The following is a 16,309-nucleotide window of genomic DNA, read 5'->3' as shown; positions in this document are numbered from 1 at the left end:
GGTGGTAGGAGCTATAGGAGGATGGGCTCATTGTAATGGCTGGAATGAAATCAATGGAATGGAGTCAAACACATTGTTTCTTTGTGTTTGGTACCATTCCTTTGGTTCCATTCCAGCCATTACAATGAACCTGTCCTCCTATAGCTCCTCCTACCAGCCTCAATGGAGATAAAGAATAGTATCCATATCAGCTGGAAGCCTATAGTCTTTCAATAGATCTATGTAGACTTTTAGAACACACAGTACCTGTACATTATGATGTCAGTCACAGACCCACTCATTTTATTCGCACAGTCACTTTAAAAAGCTTTTTTATAAATGTCAGGTGGATCAATTTCTCTGCCTCAACTTCCAACAATGCCATGGTTAGACATTAGAATGGATTTTGTGTATTTCGGGACGGTCCTCTGACAGTTTCTCTTCAGATGGTAGATGACTGACTATCTTATTTCTCATTAACTGGGGACTGTATCCAGACCTGGTACATTGTAGGTGTTATACAGGCCTGGGGAAGCTCATCTGCTTAACGAGCTCAGCCTCATCTATTTTCTGACTTCTCTCTGGTATACTGTAAATATTCTGGCCAGACCGTTCTGCCAAGCTTTTTACTTGTTCCACCGTCTATCTGCTGGCATATTTTATTCACTCAGATCATGAAGAAATAATACTTAATTAAGTATAATGGTAACACCATACATTTTGCCGCAGAAATGCATGGCTACAAATGTATCCTTAAGATTTGATGAATTGTTGGTTCATAAAAGCTTTGTTTAATGAGTGGTTCATTCAGGCCAAAGACTTATATTTAGCAGTATTACACTCAGTGAATTAAAACAGGCTTGGCTGGGTATCTTTTTTTGTTTCATTAGTGTCCTCATTAGCTGTTGTAAAAGCAGCAGCTACTCTTCCTGGGGTCCACACAAAACATGAAACATGACATAATACAGAACATTTATATACAAGAACCGCTCAAGGACAGAAATACATCCATTTAAAAATGGCACACGTAGCCTACATATCAATACATACACACAAACTATCTAGGTCAGATAGAGGAGAGGCGTTGTGCAGTGAGGCGTGGTGCAGTGAGGCGTGGTGCAGTGAGGCGTGGTGCAGTGAGGCGTGGTGCAGAGAGGCGTGGTGCAGAGAGGCGTGGTGCAGAGAGGCGTGGTGCAGAGAGGCGTGGTGCAGAGAGGCGTGGTGCAGTGAGGTGCAGTGAGGCGTGGTGCAGTGAGGCGTGGTGCAGTGAGGCGCGGTGCAGAGAGGCGCGGTGCAGAGAGGCGCGGTGCAGTGAGGCGTGGTGCAGTGAGGCGTGGTGCAGTGAGGCGCGGTGCAGTGAGGCGTGGTGCAGTGAGGTGTTGCTTTATCTGTTTTTTAAAACAGGTTTGATGTTCATTTGAGCAATATGAGATGTGTATAATACTGTACACTTTCTTGAATGTGGTGGGGGCATGTCTGGTGGGGTAAGTGTGTGTCAGAGCTGTGTATAAGTTAACTATGCAAACGATTTGGAATATTCAACACATTAATGTTTCTTATAACATATCCTCTCACATGACAGTGTCTGCTCAGGAACTACTTAGCAGTATTAACAGACCGCTAGCAGGATGTTACTCAAATCTGTAATATACACTGCTCAAAAAAATAAAGGGAACACTTAAACAACACAATGTAACTCCAAGTCGATCACACTTCTGTGAAATCAAACTGTCCACTTAGGAAGCAACACTGATTGACAATACATTTCACATGCTGTTGTGCAAATGGAATAGACAACAGGTGGAAATTATAGGCAATTAGCAAGACACCCCCAATTTAAGGAGTGGTTCTGCAGGTGGGGACCACAGACCACTTCTCAGTTCCTATGCTTCCTTCCTGATGTTTTGGTCACTTTTGAATGCTGGCGGAGCTTTCACTCTAGTGGTAGCATGAGACGGAGTCTACAACCCACACAAGTGGCTCAGGTAGTGCAGCTCATCCACGATGACACATCAATGCGAGCTGTGGCAAGAAGGTTTGCTGTGTCTGTCAGCGTAGTGTCCAGAGCATGGAGGCGCTACCAGGAGACAGGCCAGTACATCAGGAGACATGGAGGAGGCTGTAGGAGGGCATATATATTCTATACAGTGCCTTGTGAAATTATTCACCCCCTTTGCATTACAACCTGTAATTTAATTAGATTTTTATTTGGATTTCATGTAATGGACATACACAAAATAGTCATTTGGTGAAGTGAAATTAAAAAAATAATAACGGAAAAGTGGTGAGTGCACATGTATTCACCCCCTTTACTATGAAGCCCCTAAATAAGATCTGGTGCAACCAATTACCTTCAGAACTCACATAATTACTTAGATTGCACACAGGTGAACTTTATTTAAGTGTCACATGATCCTTCACATGATCTCAGTATATATAAACCTGTTCTGAAAGGCCCCAGAGACTGCAACACCACTAAGCCAGGGACACCACCAATTAAGTGGCACTATGAAGACCAAGGAGCTCTCCAAACAGGTCAGGGACAAAGTTGTGGAGAAGTACAGATCAGGGTTGGGTTAAAGAGGGTTAGGGTTAGGGACAGGGCCGCCCACCAAAACTCACAGACCAGGCAAGGAGGGCATTAATCAGAAAGGCAACAAAGAGACCAAAGATAACCCTGAAGCACATTCAAATGTCTCAGAATGGCCTAGTCAAAGCCCAGACCTCAATCCAATTGAGAATCTGTGGCATGACTTAAAGATTACTGTACACCAGCGGAACTTGAAGGAGCTGGAGCAGTTTTGCCTTGAAGAATGGGCAAAAATCCCAGTGGCTAGATGTGCCAAGCTTATAGAGACATACCCCAAGAGACTTGCAGCTGTAATTGCTGTAGAAGGTGGCTCCACAAAGTATTGATTTTTTTTTGGGGGGGGGACAATGTTCATTGTCTTATATCTTGTTTGTTTCACAATACAAAATATTTTGCATCTTCAAAGTGGTAGGCATGTTGTGTAAATCAAATGATATAAACCCCCCAAAATATACATTTTTAATTTCAGTTTGTAAGGCAACAAAATAGGAAAAATCTTCAACTCTTTAGTCATAATGTCTATTGTTTGGAGTGAGAGGGATTGATTGCTTCTTGTAGCCAGGTGGTTTGTCTTAGTCCTGCATGCCCCTCCCACAAAAGGATGATATTTATTTTAAACAGCTAAAGAAAGTGCAATTATGTTCTGTTATGTTCTGATGTAATATGATGTCCTAATATGGTTTAATTCAGTTGGTCTGTTGTGTTCCCAGAATCCAAAGGTTTGATGGCCCCAAGACAGGGCAGTGTGGGACTTCTAGGTCCTCCAGCAGGTGTGCCACTCCCCTTCCTCCCACTCCTCCTCCTCCTCTGTGGCCAGATGCTGGATGCCCAGGGACAAGGTAAAACTTTGATTACTGTCAGTGTTACTTCCACATGGCTCTGTGGGGTTAGGATGTTCAACAGGACAACACCTTTAGGAACAGCATTGCTTGACTAGGGTAATTTCCGGCCATGTATCCCATGTTAATTTTGTTCCATCCAGTTGGACAGTGTATATTCCCAGGGGTCCATGCTGCCAACTTCAGTGGTATTGCTTTCCTATGCACATCTTGTTTAATCTGGGAAACCAGCTTGTGCTTTTCAGCCTTGAACCATTTTTCATTCATCACATAGACCTCTTCCAGGGGTAATACTGACATTTTGCATACAGCAATTAGGTGCTTGGCTTATTACCTGGGTGCCATGTGGGCTGGGCTGGTTTTGGGTCCATATTGAATGTGCATCTCCCAGGGAGACAAGGTCACTGTGCCCTCTGCTGTCAGAACCCTCCACTGGCTGGCCACAGGGAGAGGTGGGAATCTTATTTATAGCATGGTGGGAACTGCCACACTAACTGGTGAGGGCACAACACACACACACCACGCTCTCTCTCACTCCAAACAATTGCCAAGTTTTGGGGTGGGGGTGTGCAGATGGAAGCAGCTACAAGGGTAATGTGTAGGAGTGGAGAAGAGTGAGAATTTTAACATTCAGCCCTCATACAATGAGACCTGATTAATGGGACTCAACTGTGGCACATTCCAGTGTAAAATATACCAGTCATAGAGGAGGATGGGAAAAACCAGGGAGGAACTAGGATGAGAAACACAGACCTTTACATTCATTGAAACCTAAGTCTCATTGAAAAGGATATTAAAAGGAAACACCGGTATTATGTCAAAAAGCCTAATGCAGTCTACTCTTATTTCTGAGTCATTTCCGATGTAGAAAGCTTCTGTACATTGAAGGAACATTTCAGTATAGGACTAGTTTTAAGGGAGAGTGGGGTAAGTTGAGCCTTTTTTTTTTTTTACATTCAGCGTCACTTCATCAAAGAAAATGTATTATATATATACATACAGTATATTTCAGGATGTTGTTTATGACTAGAAATAATCAGAACTTACGTAAACATTAGTTTTGAAAACAGCTTGTACAGAAACGTGGTCTATTGGCACAACCTACCTCGGGTATGCAGTAAATTGAGCAAAGGGACAGGGTCAATTGAGCTGCCTTCAGGTAAGTGGGTGATGGTATCCTGTGACAATGGGTGATGGTATCCTGTGACAATGGGTGATGGTATCCTGTGACAATGGGTGATGGGATCCTGTGACAATGGGTGATGGTATCCTGTGACAATGGGTGATGGTGCTGGTAGCTCAAAGTTGAATTCATGGAATGAGGGCGTGGTATATTGTATGTATTAAATGTATGCTTACATTCAGATATACTGTAGCTCTCTCTGTTCAATATCACTTACCCAGTTGCTTGGGACAGAGATGTTGTTTCAATGTGTCAATTCGTAGGCAAGTTCTCTGCATTTGAGGCTACTAAGCCCACGAAAAATGTCTGTAAGATTCGTGATTTGTTTAGCGAACTCAGACTCCATGTCATCAGATAAGACCTTGTGTGCCTCTGCTACTCTGTCACAGCCTCTCTTTAGCACAGGCTCATGTTCATTGTCTTTGTTGTCAGTGTACATCTTCATTGTCATTGTCTCTTTTTTTCATCCCTAGCTGGTGATCGAATGGATTTCTTCCCTTCTCTCACTTCCTATGCTGCTACAAATGCACAATCTTGAGTTCATATGTATCACACATTGCAAAAATACTATGCATAATATACATACAACTAACTAAATGTAATAATAATGTCTATGAAGAATAGTGGCCATTGGCTCAATTTACCCAAAGGAAAACATTTAGACTATTAGCCCATACAGCTACAAGGATGCACATTCATGCTAAGTTTAGTACCTCATATTGTAGTTTATAGAGACCCCAACTGATGTATAGAACAATCTACTTTGGTTTATATACAAGCATCAAGAACTGTATAATACCATGCATTCATTTGACTTTGTGAAAATCTGTTTTTTGGACCTGACCTCACTTTTTCCATGTGGTTTCTTCCTTCAGACTCCATTAAATGAGGACCTCTTCCTAAATCTTTGGTCACATGATTCATTTTGTGTATGGTTACCTAGAAACAAGGGGAGGCCCAACTAACCCTTTGACTCAACTTACCCCACTCTCCCCTACTGGATGAGATTAAGATCCCACTATAACCTTCAAACATAAAACCTTGTCGGAGGTGAATGCTGTCTTTCTTTTGGCTCTTGTTGCGTCAACAAGCTATGATTGATTGCTGTGAAGGCTCAAGTCTGGGCGGCAGAGAACATAACATTTTCCACAAGTGCCTATATAGTTTGTCTTCTACAAGAGCAGTAAATTGTATAGAAAAAGGCATGCAGGAGGGAGGGACAAAGCCACAGAATGTGAAAGGCCTGTATTATCCTGACCTGTAATATATGATGCTCCATGAGCCAAAATGTCCTCATTCAACCTCTGACCTTTTGGATGTCTCTGAATGATCAGAAATAGTATGGTTTGTCATATCTGTAGACACAGTAGGGCATAAACCTGAGGATCTATCCCACGTTGTAGCGATCGTCTGTGGTGGAAGAAGGTGAGGACCAAAGTGCAGCGTGGTAAGTGTTCATGTTTTTGAATAAAGTCATGAACACTGAACAAAACAATAAACGTGAAGTAATCAAACCGAAACAGTCCCGTGTGGCACCAACACTAACATGGAAAATAAACACCAACAACTCAAAAGTGAAACCAGGCTCCCAAAGTATGATTCTCAATCAGGGACGACGATTGACAGCTGCCTCTGAGAACCATATCAGGCCGAACATAGCAATCCCAAATCAATAGAAAAAAGAACATAGACTACCCACCCAACTCACGCCCTGACCATACTAAAACAAAGACATAAAAGAACTAAGGTCTGAATGTGACACACTTCAAATGTTTGAGAAAGTCTGGTTGTGCCCACGAGACCACTGTGTCATGGATCCCACCATCTGCAGTGGCTGGAGCAGCTGCCTTGTGGACTAACCACATTACTGCAGAGCCATCTTCCTTACCTCATCTGGTTTGGTTTCTGTGACTCTGTTCAACCCCCTGCTTCTTGGCAATGGATTTAGGACTACCACACCTTCAATGGCCATATTGGACATCAACTTATAGTACCAGTCATAAGTTTGGACACCAACTCATTCAAGGGTTTTTCTTTATTTTTACTATTTCCACATTGTAGAATAATAGTGAAACTATTATTATGAAATAACTATCAAAGCTATGATATAACACATGGAATCATATAGTAACCAAAAAAGTGTTAAACAAATGACAACATATTTTATATTTGAGATTCTTCTAAGCCTTGATGACAGCTTTGCACACGCTTGGAATTCTCTCAACCAGCTTCATAAGATGGTCACCTGCATGTAAAATTAACAGGTGTGCCTTGTTAATTTGTGGAATTTCCTCCCTTAATGTGTTTGAGCCAATCAGTTGTGTTGTGACAAGGTAAGGGTGGTATACAGAAGATAGCCCTAATTGGTAAAATACCAAGTCCATATTATGGCAAGAACAGCTCAAATAAGCAAAGAGAAATGACAGTCCATTATCATAAGACAAGATCAGTCAATCCAGAAAATGTCTTCTGTGGCTCATGAGGACTGCCACAGGATATGAAGACCTAGAGTTACCTCTGCTGCAGAAGATACATTCATTAGAGTTACCAACCTCAGAAATTGCAGCCCAAATAAATGCTTCACAGAGTTCAAGTAACAGACACATCTCAACTGTTCAGAGGAGACTGCTTGAATCAGGTGTTCATGGTCGAATTGCTGCAAATAAAAAACTACTTAAGGACACCAATAACAAGAAGAGACTTGCTTGAGCAGAGAAACACGAGCAATGGGCATCAGACCGGTGGAAATATGTCCTTTGGTCTGATGAGTCCAAATTTGAGATTTTTGCTTCCAACCTCCATATCTTTGTGAGACGCACAGTAGGTAAACACATAATCTGCGCATTTGTGGTTCTCACCGTGAAGCATGGAGGAGGAGGTGTGATGGTGTGTGGGTGCTCTGCTGGTGACACTGTCAGTGATTTATTTAAAATTCAAGGCACACTTAACGAGCATGGCTACCACAGCATTCTGCAACAATATGTCATCCCATCTGGTTTGTGCTTAGTGGGACTATCATTCGTTTTTCAACAGGACAATGACCCAAAACACACCCCCAGGCTGTGTAAGGGCTATTTGACCAAGGAGAGTGATGGCGTGCTGCATCAGATGACCTAGCTTCCACAATCACCAGATCTCAACCCAATTGAGATGATTTTGCATGAGTTGGATCGCAGAATGAAGGAAAAGCAGCAAACAAGTGCTCAGCATATGTGAGAACTCCTTCAATACGGTTTGAAAATAATTCCAAGTGAAGCTGGTTGAGAGAATGCCAAGAGTGTGCAAAGCTGTCATCAAGGCAAAGGGTAGCTACTTTCAAGAATCTCAAATATAATGTTTGTTGATTTGTTTCACAATTTTTAGGTTACTACATGATTCCATATGTGTTACTACTTATCCATGCACTCAAATTGTGCATTTTGCCCAGCATGCACTAGAAATGTACAGATGTGTTATAGGTACATTCAACATATTAGTTCAGCCTAGTCAAATTCATGGTGTCTGTTTCTGCCCTACCACGCTGGGAGCACAGTACATTGAACACACGACTGAGGATCAACCTCTATGGACTAAGTTTTAGTTGCAGGGGTGGGATTAATTTGCTAGAGTATTATAAACTAATTTGGGCTACCAATCAAGCGGCCTTTGAAGTAGAAATTTAAGCCGTGCCTTTTAAGAATGACAGAGACAACTTCACGTCACTCAGCGTTGGAGACATTTAATCATATCCTTTACATAAACCAATAAACCAATAAGATCCAGGTATGATGTACGGTATAAACATGTAGAATGGGCATTGTAGAGATAGTATAGGAACTGTTGTGTGGTTTACAGCCTACAGCACCCGTCCTATGTGTTCATTATAAGGAGGTTGTGTTCGTCATAAGAATGTTGTGTTGATCATAAGGATGTTGTGTCGTGTCTTTGTAATTAACTAGAGAGTCGGGGCACCACAAAATAATATTTATAGAGCTGTTATCTTCCGAATAAACTCTTAAAGACCTAGTCATATTTTACATCAATAGCAGTCAATATTAATCGTCATCTTAATTCAGTCTCATCTGAAAGTTGTAAATTCTTGGTTATCTGCACGAACCCTGGCTAATAAGTTGAATCAGCAATACAAAATTGGGTTTAATTATTTATTTACTAAATACCTAACTAATCACACAGAATTACATATACACAGAATGAATCATACCTTGACAAATTATATCATAAAGGAAAACGTCCCTAGCGGACGGAACAGATTTGACCGCTGGTTACACAAAGAAAAAGGGGTTGGATTTGAGTGAAAGAGCGGGAAGACTGAGGAACAAAGGGAGAAGCGATGTCTCTATCGGGCTGTAGGCAGCTACTCTATCGTAAATATAGAATCTTATGCATTCTAAATTACCGCCCATTTGGAAAAGGAAAATGCAATAAATATTTACTCTGAGCTGCGCTTCGGTAGGTTGGTGGTAGATGGAAGGCCGTGTTGCCAAACTGAGTCCTTTGAAGAATGTCTCTGGTGGTGAACGGGAAACGTTGTAGTGTCGTCGTTGGGTGGTAGGCGGGATACTCTGTCTGTCCTTTCCTAGCCCACGTTTTTAGCTGCTGTTGCTAACTCAACGGCTAGGAGGTATCACTTCTGTAGTGAATAAGAGTTCAAAGTTCATACCATTCACAACCAAAGCTCACTCTGAGGTTGGCTTCGTTCTGTAGTTATTATCTGAACCATTCTGACATCGGATCGTCATCCTAATGTACCCGGGACAGGAGGTTACATTTTCGTCAAGGGCTTATATAATGGAGGGAGAGAAGGGTGTGTTTCATAGTTTATAACCCATGTATCTTCACAGGGGCGGGCCACTGATTGAGCAGTGCCCTAACCTTATCAAAACCCAAATCTCTCATTTGGAAGCTAAAATTACATTTAATCTTTTCACCAATAATTTTATATTCAAACATTTAAATTGAACAACAATTCCATGTGAATCCGATAACTATAATGTGTACACTTTCCACTGTAGAGTTTGTCATCCTATCATTGATGAGAATGTCTCGGATGAGAACCGAACTGACATCATATTCATTAAGTACCACCGCATATGTTCAACTGGTCGGATTACCAGAATATGGTTCATTTCCCACCACCTACTGAGGTTCCCAGAATCTCTATGTTAACCAAGGGATTTTCAGTAAGGTAGAGAGAGGAAAATGGGGGGGATGTTATTTATGACTGACATAAACCTAACCCCAGGCCAACATCATGACAGTTGTGTTCGTCATAAGGATGTTGTGTTCGTCATAAGGATGTGGTGTTCGCCTTAAAACCTGTTAGGGATGCATCCCAGTACAGGGATCAACATCAGCGGAAATCAGCGGAAATTTCAGAGTGACAACTAATAGTACTCGATACAACTCAAACTTTCATTAAAACACACATGCAGGGTACTCAATTAAAGCTACTCTCGTTGTGAATCTAGCCAACATGTCAGATTTTTAAAATGCTTTTCGGCAAAAGAATGAGAAGCATTTATCTGATAGCATGCAACCCCCGAAATACCCAAAGGGGACGTAAACAGAATAATTAGCGTAGCCGGCGCTACACAAAACACAGAAATAAAATATAAAACATTCATTACCTTTGACGAGCTTCTTTGTTGGCACTCCTATATGTCCCATAAACATCACAATTGGGTCTTTTTTTCCGATTAAATCCGTCCATGTATACCCAAAATGTCCATTTATGAAGCCCGTCTGATCAGGAAAAAACTGCTTTCCAAAACGCAACGTCATTTTTTTAAATAAAAAAGTTCCCTATAAACTTTGACAAAACACTTCAAACTACTTTTGTAATCCAACTTTAGGTATTAGTAAACGTTAATAATCGATCAAATTGATCGCGATCTGTATTCAATAGCCTTGAAATCATGGTCCATATTCTCCCTTTCATAACTTCCTCCGGTGTACCCGAAGACAGGAAGTGCCTATTCCTCATTTCACCAAGGATAAACTTCAACTCAATTGCCAGTACTGGCGACATCGTGTGGAAGCTGTAGGCATTGTAAACTGGACGCTATCTATTTTCCCTTGCCATAGACAATACAGAGACTGGCGGAGGGACTGGCGGAGGGATAACAGTTTTCCTTGGGATTTTGCCTCCTACACACGTTCTGTTATAGTCACAGACATGATTTAACCAGTTTTAGAAACTTCAGAGTGTTTTTTATCCACACATACTAATCATATGCATATACTATATTCCTGGCATGAGTAGCAGGACGTTGAAAATTCGCAGCCTCTTTTTAAGAGGCTTTAGGATGTGGTGTTCGTCTTAAGGATGTGGTGTCCGTCATAAGGATGTGGTGTTCGTCTTAAGGATGTGGTGTCCGTCATAAGGATGTGGTGTCCGTCATAAGGATGTGGTGTTCGTCTTAAGGATGTGGTGTTCATCATAAGGATGTGGTGTTCGTCATAAGGATGTTAAACAGTGTGTTAAGTGTCTTAAATGTGGGTCTCCTTGCTCTCTATGTCATGTTATGTATCATTCTGTCACTATCAGGCAACTCACTGCCCCCCCCCGTGCCATGCTGACACACACACACACACACACACACACACACACACACACACACACACACACACACACACACACACACACACACACACACACACACACACACATCTCAGGTGTGCAGCAGGCAACAGCTGCATCTTATTTACGACCCCTTCCAAGGCAGGACTTCCTTCTGTATTTCATCATGACATCTACATCTGCTGTCAGGCTGGTTTTACTGCCTGGGTGAGCTGCTGGTCCCTAGACAGGGGGCTGCTGATGACTAAGTCAGAACTCATCACATTCAGGAAACCAGTCAGAAGGTCCATGTCAGCAGCAGTACTTGCCCAGAATCTTTGTTCCTGTTTCAGAGCACCCTATTTGCAAAGGTCTCAGTTGAAAAAGATTAGATCATTACTTCTCTGCATCCTGTAAGATTTCTTAGGCCTAGATTAAATCCATACTGTGGAAGATCTGCATTATAGCACCTTTTGAAATGTGAATGGTCATTTCCAATGGAGCCGACATATGCAAAATAATGTCTTAATGTGGTCTCCGTGAATGGAGGTTGTTTTTAAAACATGTTTCGAGGACAAAACACGATCGGAAAAAATGTGGCCCTTAAAACCCTCGAGTCTAAGCGGATCTTCTTTTTAATTAAATATTGAATTTTGCATTACTGCTATTAGCCATAGAAACACATTGAATAACAGATTCACTTCATGGAACAACAGGTAGTCTCCCCAAAAAACACCACATTCCTGTACTATGTAGTGGTGTTATTCCTGTACTATATAGTGGTGTTATTCCTGTACTATGTAGTGGTGTTATTCCTATACCATGTAGTGGTGTTATTCTTGTACTATGTAGTGGTGTTATTCCTGTACTTTGTAGTGGTGTTATTCCTATACTATGTAGTGGTGTTATTACTATACTATGTAGTGGTGTTATTCCTATACCATGTAGTGGTGTTAGTCCTGCACCATGTAGTGGTGTTATTCCTATACCATGTAGTGGTGTTATTCCTATACTATGTAGTGGTGTTATTCTTGTACTATGTAGTGGTGTTATTCCTGTACTGTGTAGTGGTGTTATTCAAGTACTGTGTAGTGGTGTTATTCCTGTACTGTGTAGTGGTGTTGTTCCTGTACTGTGTAGTGGTGTTATTCCTGTACTGTGTATTGGTGTTAGTCCTGTACCATATAGTGGTGTTAGTCCTATATTATGTAGTGGTGTTATTACTATACTATGTAGTGGTGTTATTCCTATACCATGTAGTGGTGTTATTCCTATACCATGTAGTGGTGTTATTCCTATACCATGTAGTGGTGTTATTCTTGTACTATGTAGTGGTGTTATTCCTGTACTGTGTAGTGGTGTTATTCCTGTACTGTGTAGTGGTGTTATTCCTGTACTGTGTAGTGGTGTTATTCCTGTACTGTGTAGTGGTGTTATTCCTGTACTGTGTAGTGGTGTTATTCCTGTACTGTGTAGTGGTGTTATTCCTGTACTGTGTAGTGGTGTTATTCCTGTACTGTGTAGTGGTGTTATTCCTGTACTGTGTAGTGGTGTTATTCCTGTACTGTGTAGTGGTGTTATTCCTATACTGTGTAGTGGTGTTATTCCTATACTGTGTAGTGGTGTTATTCCTATACTGTGTAGTGGTGTTATTCCTATACTGTGTAGTGGTGTTATTCCTATACTATGTAGTGGTGTTATTCCTGTACTATGTAGTGGTGTTAGTCCTGTGCCTTGTAGTGGTGTTAGTCCTGTACCATATAGTGGTGTTAGTCCTATACCATGTAGTGGTGTTATTCCTATACCATGTAGTGGTGTTATTCTTGTACTATGTAGTGGTGTTATTCCTGTACTGTGTAGTGGTGTTATTCCTGTACTGTGTAGTGGTGTTATTCCTGTACTGTGTAGTGGTGTTATTCCTGTACTGTGTAGTGGTGTTATTCCTGTACTGTGTAGTGGTGTTATTCCTGTACTGTGTAGTGGTGTTATTCCTGTACTGTGTAGTGGTGTTATTCCTATACTGTGTAGTGGTGTTATTCCTATACTGTGTAGTGGTGTTATTCCTGTACTATGTAGTGGTGTTAGTCCTGTGCCTTGTAGTGGTGTTAGTCCTGTACCATATAGTGGTGTTAGTCCTATACTATGTAGTGGTGTTATTACTATACTATGTAGTGGTGTTATTACTATACTATGTAGTGGTGTTATTCCTATACCATGTAGTGGTGTTATTCCTATACCATGTAGTGGTGTTATTCCTATACCATGTAGTGGTGTTATTCCTATACCATGTAGTGGTGTTAGTCCTGTACCATGTAGTGGTGTTAGTCCTGTACCATATAGTGGGGCTAGTCCTATACTATGTAGTGGTGTTATTCCTGTGCAGACACACAGTCGCTGGGGCTTCTATGTGACTCCTGGCTGCAGTTCCGTCTGGTTATTAGCTCCTCTGCTTCCCTTAAGCAACTGTTTCCATCTTCCTTCCTTCCGCCCATCCGTCCGGCTGGGGTATGGCACACTGTCAAGGTCAACTGGCTGCTGCTGGGCAGGGAGACAGAGACTGACGTGATGCCAGGCCAGAAGAGCAAGACTGCTCTGGAGTTATGACCTGTTACATGGCTGGTAAAAGGGCATGAGTTGTTATTACACTAACAGTGGAAGTTAACAGGTAAATAGCATCACATACACTGAGTGTACAAAACTCTTTCCATGACATAGACTGACCAGGTGAAGCCAGCTGAAAGCTATGATCCCTTATTGATGTCACTTATTACATCTGCTTCAATCAGTTTAGATTCTGTATTTTAATTTATTAGAGATCCCCACATATTAAATCAGTTGTGTTACATTTAAAACAAAATATAAAACAGTACATCATATAACATTACACTACTACATATCTACAATACAACATTTATAATACCACCATATAACAATATCACAATGAATGCATATACATGTGTCTGTACCTTTGTCAGTGTCTCTTCACATTCTCCACATTCCCCATTCGCCGTTCCATATGGTGTATTTTTTACCAGTTAAAAAACATTCTGATTCTACTGCTTGCATCAGTTACCTGAAGGGGAGGAGACAGGTTATAGAAGGATTTATAAGCCATGAGACGATTCAAAGGGTGAATGGGCAAGACAAAAGATTTAAGTGCCTTTGAACAGGGTATGGTAGTAGCTGCCAGGTGCACCGATTTGAGTGTGTCAAGATCTGTAATGCTGCTGGGTTTTTCACACTCAGAAATTTGTTGTTTATCAAGCATGGTCCACCACCCAAAGGACATCGATCCAACTTGACACAACTGTGGGAAGCATTGGTGCCAACATGGGCCAGCATCTCTGTAGAACGCTTTCAACACCTTGTAGAGTTCATGCCCGATGAGTTGAGGCTGTTCTGATGGCAAAAGGAGGTGCACCTCTACAGTAGGAAGGTGTTCCTAATGATTTGTCCACTCAGTGTATAATAGTCATTGCATTGCTTCTGATATTTATTGTGGATGTTTTCTTAGGCATGGCTTTAATCTTTGACAGCAAGAATAAGAATTTCAGGCTTCCGCAACAGTTATTTCCAACCTGAACACGATAGAGATTGTGATTCTGTAATGGCTCTGAGAGTCTCTAAAGGAGAAGTCGTCCTCTGTGAGCGGATGTGTTTTATTCCCCTGGTCAATTTTTTATTTATTTTTTATTTATTTGACCTTTATTTAACCAGGTAGGCAAGTTGAGAACAAGTTCTCATTTACAATTGCGACCTGGCCAAGATAAAGCAAAGCAGTTCGACAGATAAAACGACACAGAGTTACACATGGAGTAAAAACAAACATACAGTCAATAATGCAGTATAAACAAGTCTATATACAATGTGAGCAAATGAGGTGAGAAGGGAGGTAAAGGCAAAAAAGGCCATGATGGCAAAGTAAATACAATATAGCAAGTAAAATACTGGAATGGTAGTTTTGCAATGGAAGAATGTGCAAAGTAGAAATAAAAAATAATGGGGTGCAAAGGAGCAAAATAAATAAATAAATTAAAATTAAATACAGTTGGGAAAGAGGTAGTTGTTTGGGCTAAATTATAGGTGGGCTATGTACAGGTGCAGTAATCTGTGAGCTGCTCTGACAGTTGGTGCTTAAAGCTAGTGAGGGAGATAAGTGTTTCCAGTTTCAGAGATTTTTGTAGTTCGTTCCAGTCATTGGCAGCAGAGAACTGGAAGGAGAGGCGGCCAAAGAAAGAATTGGTTTTGGGGGTGACTAGAGAGATATACCTGCTGGAGCGTGTGCTACAGGTGGGAGATGCTATGGTGACCAGCGAGCTGAGATAAGGGGGGACTTTACCTAGCAGGGTCTTGTAGATGACATGGAGCCAGTGGGTTTGACGACGAGTATGAAGCGAGGGCCAGCCAACGAGAGCGTACAGGTCGCAATGGTGGGTAGTATATGGGGCTTTGGTGATAAAACGGATTGCATTGTGATAGACTGCATCCAATTTGTTGAGTAGGGTATTGGAGGCTATTTTGTAAATGACATCGCCAAAGTCGAGGATTGGTAGGATGGTCAGTTTTACAAGGGTATGTTTGGCAGCATGAGTGAAGGATGCTTTGTTGCGAAATAGGAAGCCAATTCTAGATTTAACTTTGGATTGGAGATGTTTGATATGGGTCTGGAAGGAGAGTTTACAGTCTAACCAGACACCTAAGTATTTGTAGTTGTCCACGTATTCTAAGTCAGAGCCGTCCAGAGTAGTGATGTTGGACAGGCGGGTAGGTGCAGGTAGCGATCGGTTGAAGAGCATGCATTTAGTTTTACTTGTATTTAAGAGCAATTGGAGGCCACGGAAGGAGAGTTGTATGGCATTGAAGCTTGCCTGGAGGGTTGTTAACACAGTGTCCAAAGAAGGGCCGGAAGTATACAGAATGGTGTCGTCTGCGTAGAGGTGGATCAGGGACTCACCAGCAGCAAGAGCGACCTCATTGATGTATACAGAGAAGAGAGTCGGTCCAAGAATTGAACCCTGTGGCACCCCCATAGAGACTGCCAGAGGTCCGGACAGCAGACCCTCCGATTTGACACACTGAACTCTATCAGAGAAGTAGTTGGTGAACCAGGCGAGGCAATCATTTGAGAAACCAAGGCTGTCGAGTCTGCCGATGAGGAT

At 41.7% G+C, this 16,309-nt stretch overlaps 1 long non-coding RNA gene across 1 annotated transcript; it reads left to right on the top strand.

Annotated features, from left to right (window-relative positions):
* Positions 1 to 2,431: 2,431 nt before the first annotated feature.
* On the top strand, positions 2,432 to 5,495 carry LOC116353543 (uncharacterized). The gene is made up of 3 exons (XR_004202960.1): positions 2,432 to 2,514; positions 3,280 to 3,408; positions 5,065 to 5,495. It is a non-coding gene; the product is annotated as an uncharacterized LOC116353543 (long non-coding RNA).
* Positions 5,496 to 16,309: the final 10,814 nt, after the last annotated feature.

The sequence above is a fragment of the Oncorhynchus kisutch genome, linkage group LG15, assembly GCF_002021735.2.
Source record: "Oncorhynchus kisutch isolate 150728-3 linkage group LG15, Okis_V2, whole genome shotgun sequence".
In the NCBI taxonomy this organism is placed as follows: Eukaryota; Metazoa; Chordata; class Actinopteri; order Salmoniformes; family Salmonidae; genus Oncorhynchus; species Oncorhynchus kisutch.
This window is presented reverse-complemented; position numbering and strand designations above follow the sequence as displayed.